The sequence below is a fragment of the Triticum aestivum genome, chromosome 4A (genome assembly GCF_018294505.1).
Source record: "Triticum aestivum cultivar Chinese Spring chromosome 4A, IWGSC CS RefSeq v2.1, whole genome shotgun sequence".
In the NCBI taxonomy this organism is placed as follows: Eukaryota; Viridiplantae; Streptophyta; class Magnoliopsida; order Poales; family Poaceae; genus Triticum; species Triticum aestivum.
Window position 1 is genome coordinate 346,508,003 of NC_057803.1, and position 19,192 is coordinate 346,527,194.

Sequence of the window (19,192 nt, forward strand, 5' to 3'; positions counted from 1 at the left end):
TTGGTAGTTTCTTATTTTCTTAATTTGTTATATATTCCAAAACTGACAAAAAATATTTTTGCGGATTTTTCGGAGTCCGTTTACTTACTGTATCACGTACCTCCTCTTTTTCATGATTCTGGAATGTTCCGAAAGGTTTCCTTTATGTGTTCTTCCGGTGTCATAGTTTGGATAATATTGCATTCAACATCAATGGGCGTACCTGAGATATAATGTTTTATTCTTTTCCCATTGACGACCTTTGGGTTAGTACCTTCGTCATTATTTATTTTGATGGCTCCCGATCGATAAACCTCCTCGATAACATAAGGTCCTTCCCATTTTGAGAGGATTTTTCATACAGAGAATCTGAAACGAGAGTTTTACAAAAGAACATATTCTCCAACTTTGAACTCGCGCTTTTGGATTCGCTTATCATGCCATCTTTTAACTTTTTCTTTAAATAACTTGGCATTTTCATAAGCTTGGGTTCTCCATTCATCTAATGAGCTAATATCAAATAACCTCCTTTCACTGGCAAGTTTGAAATCTTAGTTGAATTATTTAATTTCCCAATATGCTTTATGTTCTAACTCAAGAGGCAAATGACAAGCTTTTCCATAAACCATTTTATAAGGAGATATACCCATAGGATTTTTATATGTTGTTCTATAAGACCAAAGTGCAACATCTAATTTCTTAGACCAATTCTTCTGGGACCTGACAATCTTTTGTAAGATTAATTTTATTTCTTTATTGCTAAGTTCAACTTGACCGCTAGACTAAGGATGATAAGGTGATGCAATTCTATGGTTAGCATCATACTTAGCAAGCATTTTACGGAAAGCACCATGAATAAAGTGTGAACCACCATCAGTCATTAAATATCTAGGGACTCCAAACCTTGGGAAAATAACTTCCTTACGCATTTTAATAGAGGTGTTGTGATCAGCACTACTAGTTGGAATAGCTTCTACCCACTTAGTAACATAATCAACAACAACCAAAATACGTGTATACCCATTAGAGGAAGAAAAGGTCCCATATAATCAGAAATCCAAACATTAAATGGTTCAACAACAAGAGAATAATTCATATGCATTTCCTGATGCTTACCAATGTTACCAATTCTTTGACATTCATCACAAGATAAAACAAACTTATGGGCACCCTTGAAGAGAGTAGGCCAATAAAATCTGGATTGCTTGCGAACAATTCTATCTCCCGCATGATGCCCTCCATAAGCTTTGAAGTGATGTTTCCATACATTTGTCCCTGTTCATGCTCAGGTACACAACATCTAATAATACCATCTACTCCCTTTTATAAAGATGTGGGTAATCCCAAAAGTAATGTCTTAATGTATTAAATCATATAAGAATTTTTTTTCTTAAGTTGGTATGTGAAGCTAGGTGGTATATATTTAGCAACAATGTAATTAGCATAGCCAGCATACCAAGGAGTGTTATGAGAAACATTTATTGCAGCTAATTGCTCATCAGGAAAAGTATCATTAATAGGTTGTGGGTCATCAAGAATATTTTCAAGCCTAGAAAGTTTTCAGCCATGGGGTTCTCAACTCCTTTTCTATCAGTGATATGTAAGTCAAATTCTTGCGGCAAGAGAACCCACCTAATGAGTCTAGGTTTAGCATCTTTCTTTTCCATAAGATATTTTATAGTAGCATGATTGTTGTGAACAATTACTTTAGAATCAACAATGTAAGATCTGAATTTATCACAAGCAAAAACAACTGCTAAAAATTCTTTTTCAGTAGTAGCATAATTTTGTTGAGCATTGTCTAGAGTTTTACTAGCATAATAAATAACATTTAATTTTCTTTGTCCTGGAATAGCACCAAGAGCATAATCACTAGCATCACACATTATTTTAAAAGGCAAGTTCAATTCAGGTGGTTGAACAATAGGTGCAGAAATCAAGGCTTTCTTAAGTGTTTCAAAGGCTTATACACAATCATCATCAAAAACAAATGGAACATCCTTTTGTAAAAAGACTTTTAAGAGGCCTAGACATTTTAGAGAAGTCTTTAATAAACCTCCTATAGAAACCAGCATGACCAAGGAAACTACAAATACCTTTGATATCTTTAGGACATGGCATTTTTCTCAATTGCATCAACTTTAGCTTTATCCACTTCAATACCTTGTTTAGAAATTTTATGTCCCAAGAAAATACCATTAAAAATAAAGTGGCACTTCTCCCAATTCAAGACAAGACTAGTTTGCTTGCATCTCTGCAGAACTCAATCAAGGTTGCTTACGCAATCATCAAAAGAAGTTCTGTAAACGGAAAAATCATCCATGAAAACCTCAACAATCTTTTCACAAAAATCAGAGAATATAGCAGTCATACATCTTTGAAAGGTAGCAGGTGCATTGCATAAACCAAAAGGCATACATGTATAAGCATAAGTTCAAAAAGGACAATAAAGGTGGTTTTCTCTTGATGAGGTTGTGAAACATGTATTTCACCAATTCTTTTTGGTGAAATTCCAATTTCAATCGATTCCAATTCCAAGATTCAATATCATCGCATAGCCTATACCATGCCAATGCTTTTCCCTTCAAAGATAAAGGGAAACCCTTCTTCTTAGCTTCATCTCCGGGTAAACCTTCAAGCTTAAATAATCCACAAATTTCATCCACATATATCAAGTGCATATCAGGATGTTCGGTTCCATCTCCTGCATAAGGATTAGCTAGCAGTTATTCTATCATATCCGAAGGAATTTCATAACCAATATTTTCAGTAGGTGTAGTAGGTTGAGGGGCAACTAATTGTGGTTCCAGTTGAGGTGAAGATACCCCAAACAATCCCCTTAAAGGATTGTTCCCATGGTAACAAGTGAAAGTAAAATTCAGCACGTAGTAATAATTTTTCCTTACCGATTTGCACTTACCAAGAGCGCTTCATTCCCCGGCAACGGCACCAGAAAAGAGCCTTGATGACCCACAAGTATAGGGTATCAATCGTAGTCCTTTAGATAAGTAAGAGTGTCGAACCCAACAGGGAGCGAAAGGAAATGACAAGCGGTTTTCAGCAAGGTATTCTCTGCAAACAATAAAATTATAAGTAACGAGTAGTTTGATAGCAATATAATTTGTAGCGATCAAGTAACTGTAATGGTAACAAAAGTGCAGCAAGATAGCCCAATCCTTTTGAGGCAAAGGACAGGCCAAAATGGTCTCTTATGGTAAGCAAAACGTTCGTGAGGGTACACGGGAATTTCATCTAGTCACTTTCATCATGTTGGTTTGATTTGTGTTCACTACTTTGATAATTTGATATGTGGGTGGACCGGTGCTTAGGTGCTATTCTTACTTGAACAAACCCCCTACTTATGATTAACCCCCTCGCAAGCATCCACAACTATGAGAAAAGTATTAAGATAAAATCTTACCGTACATTAAACTTTTGGATCCAAATCAATCCCTTACAAAGTAGCACATAAACTAGGGTTTAAGCTTCTGTCACTCTCATAATCCATCATCTAAGAACTATTCCACCGAAGGTGGGCCGAGGAGGGCACAACCCACCAGGGCACGCCTAGGGGCCCTGGCACTCCCAGGTGGGTTGTGCCCACCTGGTGGGTCCCCTCTAGTGGTTATTCGCTCCAATAATTCTTATATATTCCATAAAAAATCTCCGTGAAGTTTCAGCTCATTCGGAGTTGTGTAGAATAGGTGGCTGACGTAGCTTTTTCAGGTCCAGAATTCCAGCTACCGGTATTCTCATTTTTGTGTGAACCTTGCATATTATGAGAGAAAAGGCATTAGAATTACTCCAAAAAGCATTATTATGCATAAAAACATCATAAATAACAGTTGGAAAACATGATGCAAAATGGACGTATCGATCACACACAATTTTCTATACAGCCTCATGTCTGATAGGTGTAACGGTCACACACGCTCTGCCTTCGTTAACATTTGTGTTATTCAAGTATATCACACATGATCGGTGACAAAAATTGTTGACATTGGGCTAGAACCGTTTGTAAAGTTCCATGGCCAAATTAGCAGGTCTGTTAGTTTAATTAATAATTCTAGTATTAAGAAAATTCGCATTTCATATCAAACAACTATTTGCCAATTTCATATCAGGCACATAAATATATTTGAACATCACAGTATAATAGCTAAGTTAAAAAAGCACAGCACGACATATAGCTAGTTCACCTTCATAAGCACAACATTAGAACAATATATTCATTTCCCTAATCGACTAATGCATGATCAGCCAAGTTTGTCTTCTCCACCTCTGCCTTCGGTTCAGTAAGAACCTGTTTTGCACTGACCAACTTGGAAAGTGCCTCCTCCTTCGCTAACACCATCTTACCAAAGTCTAATTTAAAAACCTGAGCTCATTCTCCATCTTCCTCTTTTTTCTGTATCAGGGTTGACAACATTTTCTCTAAGCCTATCTCTGTTCTGTTCCACATACATGCTCCAGAGCTTTGCTAGGGACATCTTCAAAGACTGTGGCCACTCTTGATCAACCCACTCGACGTAAGAACACTTCCATTCATCCTATAATATTTAAAACAAAATTAGTAACAATTGTAGGGAAATGGGTTTCTAGTAACATAGAAAATCACCACATACATATTTTAAAAACTAAAGAAACACGTTAATTATGACATATCTTCTCAAAAAGTTCAATGTGAAAATGAATTAATTGCTAATGAGACAACAACCAAATTCAGGAACATCACAAGCTATAATTAACTGCAACAATGCTACAAGTTCTTAGTCATGTACTATAAATAACAAATTGAACATTTTATGAGGAAGCTAAATATAACTGCAATAGCATAGCGATAGTGTTTGGATGACATCAAATTAATACTAACAGGTGTGTGCATGCACAAATTTAGTAACATTGAACTAATAGCACTAAGGCCCTCCACTATGTAGGCCAAACCATTATCAAAACAACTATTGCTGCATTTGGCACCGGTGCCCTCCACTGCCAAGCCAATGCGAGAGGAAACATTCAGGGAACCGGCCTCCAGAGCACCTAGTTGCTCCGATACCCAGTTCCTTCATGCCATAAAGTTTTAGTATTTTACTACTTGGCTGCTCGGATTGTGGAGCAAAGTTGGCTGCACAAACTGTTGAAGCGGTGCCAAATAACTTTCTTAGGGCACCGCTGATGCGATGGCAACATTTTTAGATACTAGGTAGAAATTGTGACACTTCTTAATCACATCTAGAATAACATAGCACAGTGACAGTGTCTGAATCACATCTAACAAATGATTTGTAACAGCGAAATGGGGGCTAGCCTTCTCTGCACATGCTAGAAGCTTCCTCCCACTGTCCATGGATTCAAAGGCAACTTACTTCATGCATGGAGATTGATGGTGACAATGAGCAGGCAAATCTTCGGCCACCCCGCTCCATTCATTGCAAGTGATGGTCCTAGGGACCTACAAGAGGAAGAAATGAATCATATCAGCCGTCAAGTTAAAATCCTTTATCTAAATCATAAACCCGAGAGAGAGGAGAGAGGCATACCCGGCTGGTGAAAGAGTCGTCATAGGAGGAGGAACAGCTATAGAGGTCTTTGAAGAAGACCATGGCGACCGCGGTGGATTGATGCGAGATGGCAAGAACAAGGAAGCAGCTATAGCTTGGGAAGGAAGGAAGGAGGAAACAGGGGAAATGTGACTTGTGGTCAAGGAGAAAAGGGGCTGGGGAGGGGGAAGAGTTAGATATTTCGGCGGTAGGCGAAAATTCAAATGGTGGAGGGAAACCATGCGTGCGGTGCCGTCGGACACCATTCACTTAATGTGTGCATTGCAAACGATTCTTCAGCATTACGCACATGCGATGAGTTTTAGCATTCAATTTTTTTCAAAATTTCCCATGGTACGGTGCTCATCCACGTCATTGCATAATTTAACATCACTTGCTAATTTGGGTACACAAAAGAGCCTACAACACACATAGCACACTTACTGAATCGAGCAATTTTAGTAATTAAATAGAGCCAGCTGACCTAAACATTGCTCTAATGAAAGACCAGCACTGTAAATCTCTACTACTATAAACATCTGAGTCGGTAGTGATGGCATGTCTGCCGTCGTGCATTTACAACCGTCCGATCGATCTGATCTAACGCACACGGTGAAATCTGGTCAATTTTACAAACAGACGCCCGCCACTTCCATCACATATTTGCAGATAACCCTCTGCCTTTCCCGTTAAGCCCCATGGCCCCATCTCTTCCCCACGCCCACCTCATCCAATCATCTCAGGAGAGGCAAGCCGTCGGCAACTTTGGAACCGATCTGGCGTGGTGGCTCCCGCCGACGCCGTGTGCCCCCGGAACCTCTCATGCATCCTCTCAGCCACACGACCCACCAACACCATGGACCCCTCCTCACCATCTCTTCCACCCCCATCCCCATCTTCTCCGATGCCGACCTCGACAAGCATGACGGTGACACATCTGCTGCCCCCTCCTCTGCACATTAGTCCCAGCGCCCAACATCTCCACAACCCCCTCCTCCTCGCCATCCCACCCCCTTCCCCGTCTACTGCCGCTGACCGCCGCCGGCTACGTGTTGCTTCCTTGGTGGCGGCGCATCCACATACTCCTCCTCCTTCCACACTGTCACTGAAGCGCCCCACATGGAGGTGTTATGCTTGGCTACTGCCTCTCCTTCCCAATCCTCATCCCTCCCACCCATGTCGCCTAAAAAATTCTTTTTTGTTATCCAGATTCAATTTGCGCGCCCAGGTCAAAGTCTCAAGAAGCCAGTCTTGCAGAGTTGTAGTCCAATATAAATCAAATGGGTAGGTAGATGGGACTCAAGCTTCTTGAACTACACCTCAAGAGCCAAATGCTCATCACGCCAATCTGAAGGTGAATCTCCTTGCTTGTTCTTTGCTAAGATGCTTTACATCTGTATGCTGGTGTGACGCCCCCGATTTGACCGTACACTAATCATACACGCAAATGTGTACGATCAAGATCAGGGACTCACGGGAAGATATCACAACACAACTCTACAAATAAAATAAGCCATACAAGCATCATATTACAAGCCAGGGGCCTCGAGGGCTCGAATACAAAAGCTCGATCATAGACGACTCAGCAGAAGCAACAATATCTGAGTACGGACATAAGTAAACAAGTTTGCCTTAACAAGGCTAGCACAAAAGTAGCAACGATCGAAAAGGCGAGGCCTCCTGCCTGGGACCTCCTAACTACTCCTCGAAGTCGAACTCCACGTAGAATCATCCTCGGGATCCTCTGGCTTCTGGACTCCATCATCTGCTCGCAACAATCGGGTATAGAAAGGGGAAAAAGGGGGAGCAAGGCAACCGTGAGTACTCATCCAAAGTACTCGCAAGCAAGGAGCTACACTACATATGTATGCATTGGTATCAAATGGAATAAGGGTATCATATGTGGACTAAACTGCAGAATGCCGGAATAAGAGGGGGATAGCTAATCCTTTCGAAGACTACGCTTCTGGTAACCTCCATCTTGCAGCAAGAGAAGAGAGTAGATGGTAAGTTCCCCAAGTAGCATCGCATAGCATAATCCTAACCGATGATCCTCCCCTCGTCGCCCTGTGAGAGAGCGATCACCGGTTGTATCTGGCACTTGGAAGGGTGTATTTTATTAAGTAACCAGTTCTAGTTATCATAAGGTCAAGGTACAACTCCAAGTCGTCCTGTTATCGAAGATCACGGCTATTCGAATAGATTAACTTCCCATTTGGCCGGACACACTTTTCTGGGTCATGCCACATAACCCAACACGCTCGATCCCATTTGGCCGGACACACTTTTCTGGGTCATGCCCGGCCTCGGAAGATCAACACGGCGCAGCCCTACCTAGGCACAACAGAGAGGTCAGCACGCTGGTCTAAATCCTATGGCGCAGGGGTCTGGGCCCATCGCCCGTTGCACACCTGCACGTTGCGAATGCGGCCGGAAGCAGACCTAGCCTAAAAGGCGTTCCAGTCCAATCCGGCGCGCGCCGCTCAGTCGCTGACGTCACGAAGGCTTTGGCTGATACCACGACGTCGAGTGCCCATAACTGTCCCCGCGTAGATGGTTAGTGCATATAGGCCAGTAGCCAGACTCAGATCAAATACCAAGATCTCGTTAAACGTGTTAAGTATCCGCGAACGCCGACCAGGGCCAGGCCCACCTCTCTCCTAGTTAGTCTCAACCTGCCATGTCGCTCAACCTCAAAGTAACAGTCGGGGCCGTCGGGAACCCAGGCCCACCTCTACCGGGATGGAGCCACCTGCCCCTTCAGCCCCCATCTCCGAACAGTATCATAAGTAATGTAACAGTATAAGTATATACCATATGCCCGTGATCACCTCCCGAAGTGATCACAGCCCAGTACTATAGCATGGCAGACGGACAAGAGTGTAGGGCCACTGATGGAACACTAGCATCCTATACTAAGCATTTAGGATTGCAGGTAAAGGTAACAACAGTAGTAGCAAGGACAGGCTATGCATCATGATAGGATAACGGAAAGCAGTAACATGCTACACTACTCTAATGCAAGCAGTAGCGAGAAGAATAGGCGATATCTGGTGATCAAAGGGGGGGCTTGCCTGGTTTCTCTGGCAAGAAAGAGGGGTCATCAACACCGTAGCCGTACTAGGTACCAGCGGCATCGATCTCGGTGTCTAGCGAGAGAAGAGGGGGGAGAAACAATAAATATTAAGCAAATAGATGCATCATGATGCATGACATGACAAGTAGCGGTGCTAGGGGTGCCCTAACTCGGTATGAGGTGGTACCGGTGAAGGGGGAAACATCCGGGAAAATATCCCCGGTTTTCGCGTTTTCGGACAGATGAATCGGAGGAGGAAAGTTGCGTGTTCGCTATGCTAGGGATGTGTGGCGGACGAACAGGTTGTGTATACGGATTCATCTCATCGTTCTGAGCAACTTTCATGTACAAAGTTTTTTTATCTGAGCTATGGTTTATTTTATATGATTTTCTGAAGTTTTAAATCATTTTTAGAATTTATTTAATTAATTTAATTCAACATTATCCAAAACAGTGCGTGCTGACGTCATCGTGACATCAGCAGTCAACATAGGCGTTGACTGGTCAACTGACGCGTGGGTCCCGTTCGTCATTGACTAGACTAACTAATCATGATTAATTAGTTCAATTAGTTGTTTAGTTTAGTTAATCAGAATTAATTAAATTAATTGATTTTTTAATTAACTAAATATTGAATTAATTTTATTATTATTATTATTTAATTCTTTTTATATATATATAAAACATTCTCTAGGCGTGGGGCCCAATTGTCATTATCTAGTTTAATTAAGCATGTTCAATTAGACTAAATATGTTCATTAGGCTAATTAATCAAAGTTAATTAACTAATTATCTAATTAATTAATTAATTAATTAACAATTTTAAACATCCCTTTTTCAATTTTTATTTTCATTTTCATTTTAACAGGGGGCAGGCCCCACTCGTAAGTGGCCCAGGGGGCCAACAGGGTTAACAGGCGCAAAGGGGGCGAGCGAATGGATCCCCATGGGCGCCGGGCCCTGGCGGCGCCGCGGGTCAGCAGCAGGTCGGCGGGGAGCGGCTGGGGTGAGCGGGCTCGTGGCCGACGAGGGCTCGCGAGGCGCGCACAGGGTGCAGGCGCAACTTTGGCGTGACGGGACTGCGACGCAGCCCGTGTGGGCACGAGCGGTGGCAGCAGCAAAAAGGGGGGCGGCTAGAGCCAGCAGGCCAGGGAAGGCGCCCGGGATGCGGGGCTACACGTCTCGGCGCGGCAAGGGATGCGGCCAAGGGCGGGAGCGCGACGACGAGCATCGGTGTCAGTGGCGAACGAGCTAGGGGAGGGGAGGCCGGAGCACAGAGGAAAAAGGAGGGCGTGGGGCTCATAGTGAGCCGGAAGGGGAGGCAGCGGCTCGAGGTGGTCGGTGGAGAAGCGGAACGACGAGGTGGCAGTCGGGGAGGCGGGCGACGTCGTCCTCTGGCATTGGCGTCGCCGGGGTGCCGCGGCAAGGTGTCCAGATCAGGAGGGGGCGAGGAGGAGACGAGGCAGTCCGGCGGGGAGGCGGCGCCGGCTTGGTGGCATCGAACGACGGCGGGGTGCGGGGCGACGGGCACGACAGGGTCGGGAGGTAGGAGGCGCACGGGGCTGGGCGCTGCCCTACGCGTCCGTGAGTGTGTGGCGGCACGTGGGGAGCGAGGGAGATGACGAACGGGGTTGTGGTCTAGGGTTCGGGGGATGGAGAGGTAGGCCATATAGGCCAAGGGTGGGGTGGGCCGGCTGGGCCGGCCTGGTTGGCCCGATGGCCAGCTTGGCTGCGGTCTAGCAGGGGGATCCTTTCTTTTGTTTTGTTTTTACATTTTATATATTTTACTTTTTCTGTTATAGTTTGGTATCCTATTATTTTAGTTTTAGTAAAATATATATTTAGTATATAAATTAGTATTTCAACTTAGTCCATACTCAAAAAGTCCAGTCTTCAATAAATTAGTTTGACATTTTATTAATTACAAAAGGTATTTAAATAATTGTTTTTGCTGCTGTTTTATTCATCTCATTTTATTTAAACATTTTATAAAGGTGTGGTTTCTCCACCATAATTATTTATGCAATATTTGGTTCACTTCGAACATTTCAATTTTAATATTTGAAAACTTTTATTGTTTGCTTGATTTTGGATTTGAATTAGAATCGGTTTCGAACTAACGTGAGATTAGCAACAATAATCGAAGTGACGTGGCATCATTAGCAGAGAATTACTGTAGCTTAAATATCCGGGCGTCACAATTCTCCTCCACTACAAGAAATCTCGTCCCGAGATTTAAGAGGTAGTGAAAGGGGGAAAGGTTTTGATTACGAATCTAGCGGTCTTCTCATCCTGGCTTGCTCTTCGCGAAGAAGTTGATCCCTGTCGTTGATGTCTTCATTTCTCTACTTCAGGTCATCTTGACGAAGTCGCAACCTTTCTTTGGGGTATGTCTCGTACTTACGACTAGGTAATGGGCAGCTCAACAATGATAGAATGCTATAAGGGTTAACCATTGGGGGTTACCCATGAATGAACATAGGGGTATCTCTCGAGTTGGTCAAATGAAACACATCGAGAGCCAAGCAAGAGGGTATAGTAAAAAGTATCAAGCAGATAGGCAATCATTCGATGCCCAAATTAGAAGGTGAAAGGGTTTCAGGGTACGAGAATAAGTATTGCGTCTGCTACGTCTTGAGCTTGCCTTGGTTTTCCCCGAAGAGGAAGGGATGATGCAGCAGAGTAGCGTAAGTATTTCCCTCAGTTTTTGAGAACCAAGCTATCAATCCAGTAGGAGGCCACGCTCAAGTCCCTCGTACCTGCACAAAACGATAGCTACTCGCAACCAACGCGATTAGGGGTTGTCAAGCCCTTCACGGTCACTTACGAGAGTGAGATCTGATAAATATAATATTTTTTGGTATTTTTGATATAAAGATGCAAAGTAAAAAGTAAAGGCAAAGTAAAAAAAGCAAAGCAAGATTAAAGTGATGGAGATTGATATGATGAGAATAGACCTGGGGGCCATAGGTTTCACTAGTGGCTTCTCTCAAGAGCATAAGTATTCTATGGTGGGTGAACAAATTACTGTTGAGGAATTGACAGAATTGAGCATAGTTATGAGAATATCTAGGCATGATCATGTATATAGGCATCACGTCCATGACAAGTAGACCAAAACGATTCTGCATCTACTACTATTACTCCACTCATCAACCGCTATCGAGCATGCATCTAGAGTATTAAGTTAAAAATAGAGTAATGCCTTAAGCAAGATGACATGATGTAGAGAGATAAATTCATGCAATATGAAATAAACCCCATCTTGTTATCCTCGATGGCAATGATACAATGCGTGCCTTGCTACCCCTTCTGTCACTGGGTAAGGACACCGAAGATCGAACCCAAAGCTAAGCACTTCTCCCATGGCAAGAACTACCAATCTAGTTGGCCAAACCAAACGTATAATTCGAAGAGACTTGCAAAGATAACCAATCATACATAAAAGAATTCAGAGAAGATTCAAATATTATTCATAGATAGACTTGATCATAAACCCACAATTCATCGGTCTCAACAAACACACCGCAAAAAGAAGATTACATCGAATAGATCTCCACAAGAGAGGGGGAGAACTTTGTATTGAGATTCAAAGAGAGAGAAGAAGCCATCTAGCTACTAACTATGGACCCGAAGGTCTGAGGTAAACTACTCACACTTCATCGGAGGGGCTAGCATGATGTAGAATCCCTCTGTGATGACGGCCCTCTTCCGGCGGAGCTCCGGAACAGGCCCCAAGATGTTATCTCGTGGATACAGAAAGTTGCGGCGGTGGAATTAGGTTTTTTGGCTCCTGTTCTGATCGTTTGGGGGTACGTGTGTATATATAGGAGGAAGAAGTATGTCAGTGGAGCACCGAGGGGCCCACGAGGCAGGGGGCGTGCCCTAGGGGGGCGCCCCCACCCTCGTGACCTCCTCTTTGACTCCCCGGCATAGAGTCCAAGTCTCCTGGATCACGTTCGGTGAGAAAAATCACGTTCCCGAAGATTTTATTCCGTTTGGACTCCGTTTGATATTCTGTTTCTCCGAAACACTGAAATAGGCAAAAAAATAGCAATTCTAGACTGGGCCTCCAGTTAATAGGTTAGTCCCAAAAATAATATAAAAGTGGAAAATAAAGCCCAATATAGTCCAAAACAGTAGATAATATAGCATGGAGCAATCAAAAATTATAGATACGTTGGAGACGTATCAGGCATCCCCAAGCTTAATTCCTGCTCGTCCTCGAGTAGGTAAATGATAAAAAGAGAATTTTTGATGCGGAGTGCTACTTGGCATAATTTCAATGCAAATCTTCTTAATTGTGGTATGAATATTCAGATTAGAAAGATTCAAGACAAAAGTTTATATTGACATAAAAATAATAATACTTCAAGCATACTAACAAAGCAATTATGTCTTCTCAAAATAACATGGCCAAATAAAGTTATCCCTACAAAATCATATAGTATGGCTATGCTCTATCTTCACCACACAAAGTATTTAAATCATGCACAACCCCGATGACAAGCCAAGCAATTGTTTCATACTCTAACTTTTTCAAAACTTTTTCAATCTTCACACAATACATGAGCGTGAGCCATGGATATAGCACTATAGGTGGAATAGAATGGTGGTTGTGGAGAAGACAAAAAGGAGAAGATAGTCTCACATCAACTAGGCGTATCAACGGGCTATGGAGATGCCCATCAATAGATATCAATGTGAGTGAGTAGGGATTGCCATGCAACGGATGCACTAGAGCTATAAATGTATGAAAGCTCAAAAGGAGACTAAGTGGGTGTGCATCCAACTTGCTTGCTCATGAAGACCTAGGGCAATTTGAGGAAGCCCATCATTGGAATATACAAGCCAAGTTCTATAATGTAAAATTCCCACTAGTATATGAAAGTGACAACATATGAGACTCTCTATATGAAGAACATGGTGCTACTTTGAAGCACAATATATGAGACTCGCTATATCATGGTGCTACTTTGAAGCACAAGTGTGGAAAAAAGATAGTAGCATTTTCCCTTTTTTGGGGCCTTCTTTTTTGGCCTTTCTCTTTTTTTTTGCCTTTCTTTTTTTTATTTGGCCTTTCTCTTTTTTTTATTTGGGACAATGCTCTATTAATGATGATCATCACACTTCTATTTATTTACAACTCAATGATTACAACTCGATTCTAAAAGAAAGCATGACTCTATATGAATGCCTCCGGTGGTGTACCGGGATATGCAATGAATCAAGAGAGACAAGTATGAAAGAATTATGAACGGTGGCTTTGCCACAAATACTATGTCAACTACATGATCATGCTAAGCAATATGACAATGATGAATATGTCATGAAGAACTAGATGGTGGAAAGTTGCATGGCAATATATCTCGGAATGGCTATGGAAATGCCATAATAGGTAGGTATGGTGGCTGTTTTGAGGAATGTATATGGTAGGTGTATGATACCGGCGAAAGGTGCGCGGTATTAGAGAGGCTAGCAAAGGTGGAAGGGTGAGAGTGCATATAATACATGGACTCGACATTAGTCATAAAGAACTCATATACTTATTGCAAAAATCTAGAAGTTATCAAAGCAAAGTATTACGCGCATGCTCCTAGGGGGCTAGGTTGGTAGGAAAAGACCATCGCTCGTCCCCGACCGCCACTCATAAGGAAGACAATCAATAAATAAATCATGCTCTGACTTCATCACATAACGGTTCACCATATGTGCATGCTACGGAAATCACAAACTTTAACACAAGTATTCTTTAAATTCACAACTACTAAACTAGCATGACTTTAATATTATCACCTCCATATCTCAAAACAATTATCATGCTTCAATCTTTTCTTAGTATTCAACACACTCAAAAGAAAGTTTCACAAATCTTGAATACCAAGCATATTATTATTAAGCAAATTACTATGCTATTAAGAGACTCTCAAAATAATTTAAGTGAAGCATGAGAGATCAATAGTTTCTTTAAAACAAATCCACCATTGTGCTCTAAAAGATCTAAGTGAAGCACATAGAGCAAAATTATAACGCTCAAAAGATATAAGTGAAGCACACAGAGCAAAACTACTTAGCTCAAAAGATATAAGTGAAGCACATAGAGTATTCTATCAAATTTTAATTCATGTATGGCTCTCTCAAAAGGTGTGTACAGCAAGGATGATTGTGGCATACTAAGACACAAATACACAAATAATACAAGACACTCCAAGCAAAACACATATCATGTTGGTGAATAAAAATATAGCTCCAAGTAAATTACCGATGGAAGTTGACGAAAGAGGGGATGCCTTCCGGGGCATCCCCAAGCTTTGACTTTTTGGTGTCCTTGGGTTATCTTGGGGGTGACATGGGCATCCCCAATCTTAGGCTCTTGCGAATCCTTGTTCCATAATTCATCACAAGAATTCACCCAAAACTTGAAAACTTCACAACACAAAACTCAAAGAAGAAAACTCGTGAGCTCCGTTAGCGAAAGAAAACAAAAGACCACTTCAAGGTACTGTAATTAACTCATTATTTATTTATATTGGTGTTAAACCTACTGTATTCCAACTTCTCTATGTATTATAAACTATTTTACTAGCCATAGATTCATCAAAATAAGCAAACAACACACGAAAAACAGAATCTGTCAAAAACAGAACAGTCTGTAGTAATCTGTATCTAGCGCAAGATCTGGAACCCCAACAATTCTAAAATAAATTTCTGGACGTGCGGAATTTATCTATTAATCATCTGAAAAAAGAATTAACTAAATATCACTCTCCAAATAAAAATTACAGCAGTTCTCGTGAGTGCTAAAGTTTCTGTTTTTTACAGCAAGTTCAACAAGACTTTCCCCAAGTCTTCCCAATGGTTCTACTTGGCACAAACACTAATTAAACACAAAAAACACAACCAAAACAGAGGCTAAATAATTTATTTATTACTAAGCAGGAGCAAAAAGCAAGAAATAAAAATAAAATTGGTTTGCCTCCCAACAAGCGCTATCATTTAACGCCCCTAGCTAGGCATAAAAGCGAGGATAGATTTAGGTATTGCCATCTTTGGTAGGCAATCCATATGTGGCTCTCGTGATAGTTTCATATGGCAATTTTATTTTCTTTCTAGGAAAGTGTTACATGCCCTTTTTTAATGGAAATTGAAATCTAATATTCCCTTCCTTCATATCAATAATCGCACCAACCGTTCTAAGGAAAGGTCTACCAAGAATAATAGGGCAAGAAGGATTGCAATCTATATCAAGAACAATGAAATCTACGGAAACATAATTCCTATTTGCAACAATAAGAACATCATTAATTCTTCCATAGGTTTCTTAATAGTGGAATCCGCAAGATGCAAGTTTAGAGAGCACTCATCAAAATTACAGAAATCTAGTAAATCACACAAAGTCTTGGGAATAGTGGAGACACTAGCACCCAAATCACACAAAGCATAAAACTCATGATCTTTAATTTTAATTTTAATAGTTGGTTCCCACTCATCATAGAGTTTTCTAGGTATAGAAACTTTCAACTCAAGTTTTTCTTCATAATATTGCATCAAGGCATCAACAATATGTTCGGTGAAGGCTTTATTTCGACTATAAGCATGTGGAGAATTTAGCACGGATTGCAACAAGGAAATACAATCAATTAAAGAGCAACTTTCATAATTAAACTCCTTGAAATCCAATTTAGTGGGTTTAGCAACATCTAGATTTTTATTTCTTTCAATCCCACTTTCATCAATTTCATCATTAAGATCTAAATACTCCAAATTTTTAGAACGTCTTCTAGGTAAAGGAAGATCATATTCAGTTTCATCAAGATTCATATTGCAAAATAAAGATTTAATTGGAGACACATCAATAACTTTTAGATCTTCATCTTGATTTTCATAGGAATTGGAAGAACACGCTTTAATAAAGGCATCTTTGGAAGCACGCATCCTAGCGGTTCTTTCCTTACACTCATCAATTGAAATTCGCATGGCTTTTAGAGACTCATTGATATCATGCTTAGGTGGAATAGATCTAAGTTTCAAAGAATCAACATCAAGAGCAATTCTATCAACGTTCCTAGCCAAATCATCAATCTTAAGCAATTTTTCTTCAATCATAGCATTAAAATTCTTTTGCAAAGAAATAAATTCTTTAATATTAGATTCAAAATCAGAGGGCATCTTATTATAATTTCCATAAGAGTTATTGTAGGAATTCCCATAATTATTAGAAGGATTACTAGGATATGGCCTAGGATTAAAATTCCCTCTATAAGCGTTGTTACCGAAATTATTCCTACCAACAAAATTCACATCCATAGATTCATTGTTATTCTCAATCAAAGTAGACAAAGGCATATCATTAGGATCAGAAGAAACACTCTTAGTAGCAAATAATTTCATAAGTTCATCCATCTTTCCACTCAACACATTGATTTCTTCTATCGCATGCACTTTTTTATTAGGTATGCCATTGAGAATAGTTAACCATAATATTATCTAGGAGTTTAGTAGCATCTCCTAAAGTAATTTCCATAAAAGTGCCTCCCGTGGCCGAATCTAAAAGATTTCTAGAAGCAAAATTCAATCCAGCATAAAAAAATTGTATAATCATCCACAAATTCAAACCATGAGTAGGGCAATTACGTATCATTAATTTCATTCTCTCCCAAGCTTGTGCAACATGTTGATGATCAAGTTGTTTAAAGTTCATAATATCGTTTCTAAGAGAGATGATCTTAGCGGGAGGAAAATACTTTGAGATAAAAGCATCTTTGCACTTGTTCCATGAATCAATACTATTCTTAGGCAAAGACGAAAACCAAGCTTTAGCACGATCTCTAAGAGAAAAAGGAAATAACTTCAATTTAACGACATCATTGTCAACATCTTTTTTCTTCTGCATATCACATAAATCAACGAAGCTATTCAGATGAGTAGCGGCATCTTCACTAGGAAGGTCGGCGAATTGATCTTTCATAACAAGATTCAACAAAGCAGTATTAATTTCACAAGATTCAGCATCAGTAAGAGGAGCAATCGGAGTGCTAAGGAAATCATTATTATTGGTATTGGTGAAGTCACACAATTTAGTAGTATCTTGAGCCATCGCGACAAACAAGCAATCTAACACACGAGCAAACAAGAGCAAATGGGCAAAAGAGGCAAATAGAGAGGGAGGATAGAGAGAGAGAGGGCGAATAAAACGGCAAGGGTGAAGTGGGGGAGAGGAAAACAAGAGGCAAATGGCAAATAATGTAATGCGAGAGATAGGGATTGCGATGGGTACTTGCTATGTTGACTTTTTGTGTAGACTCCCCGGCAACGGCGCCAGAAATCCTTCTTGCTACATCTTGAGCTTGCGTTGGTTTTCCCCGAAGAGGAAGGGATGATGCAGCAGAGTAGCGTAAGTATTTCCCTCAGTTTTTGAGAACCAAGGTATCAATCCAGTAGGAGGCCACGCTCAAGTCCCTCGTACCTGCACAAAATGATAGGTACTCACAACCAATGCGATTAGGGGTTGTCAAGCCCTTCACGGTCACTTACGAGAGTGAGATCTGATAGATATAATATTTTTTTGGTATTTTTGATATAAAGATGCAAAGTAAAAAATGTAAAGGAAAAGTAAAAAAGCAAAGCAAGATTAAAGTGATGGAGATTGATATGATGAGAATAGACCCGGGGGCCATAGGTTTCACTAGTGGCCTCTCTCAAGAGCATAAGTATTCTACAGTGGGTGAACAAATTACTGTTGAGCAATTGACAGAATTGAGCATAGTTATGAGAATATCTAGGCATGATCATGTATATAGGCATCACGTCCGTGACAAGTAGACCGAAACGATTCTGCATCTACTACTATTACTCCACTCATCGACCGCTATCCAGCATGCATCTAGAGTATTAAGTTAAAAACAGAGTAACGCCTTAAGCAAGATGACATGATGTGGAGGGATAAATTCATGCAATATGAAATAAACCCCATCTTGTTATCCTCGATGGCAACGATACAATACGTGCCTTGCTTCCCCTTCTGTCACTGGGTAAGGACACCGCAAGATCGAACCCAAAGCCAAGCACTTCTCTCATGGCAAGAACTACCAATATAGTTGGCCAAACCAAACGGATAATTCAAAGAGACTTGCAAAGATAACCAATCATACATAAAAGAATTCAGAGCAAATTCAAATATTATTCATAGATAGACTTGATCATAAACCCACAATTCATCGGTCTCAACAAACACACCGCAAAAAGAAGATTACATCGAATAGATCTCCACAAGAGAGGGGGAGAACTTTGTATTGAGATTCAAAGAGAGAGAAGAATCCATCTAGCTACTAACTATGGACCCGAAGGTCTGAGGTAAACTACTCACACTTCATCGGAGGGGCTAGGATGATGTAGAAGCCCTCCATGATGACGACCCTCTTCCTGCGGAGCTCCGTAACAGGCCCCAAGATGGGATCTCATGGATACAGAAAGTTGTGGTGGTGGAATTAGGTTTTTAGCTCCTATTCTGATCGTTTGGGGGTACGTGTGTATATATAGGAGGAAGAAGTACGTCGGTGGAGCACCGAGGGGCCCACGAGGCAGGGGGCGCACCCCC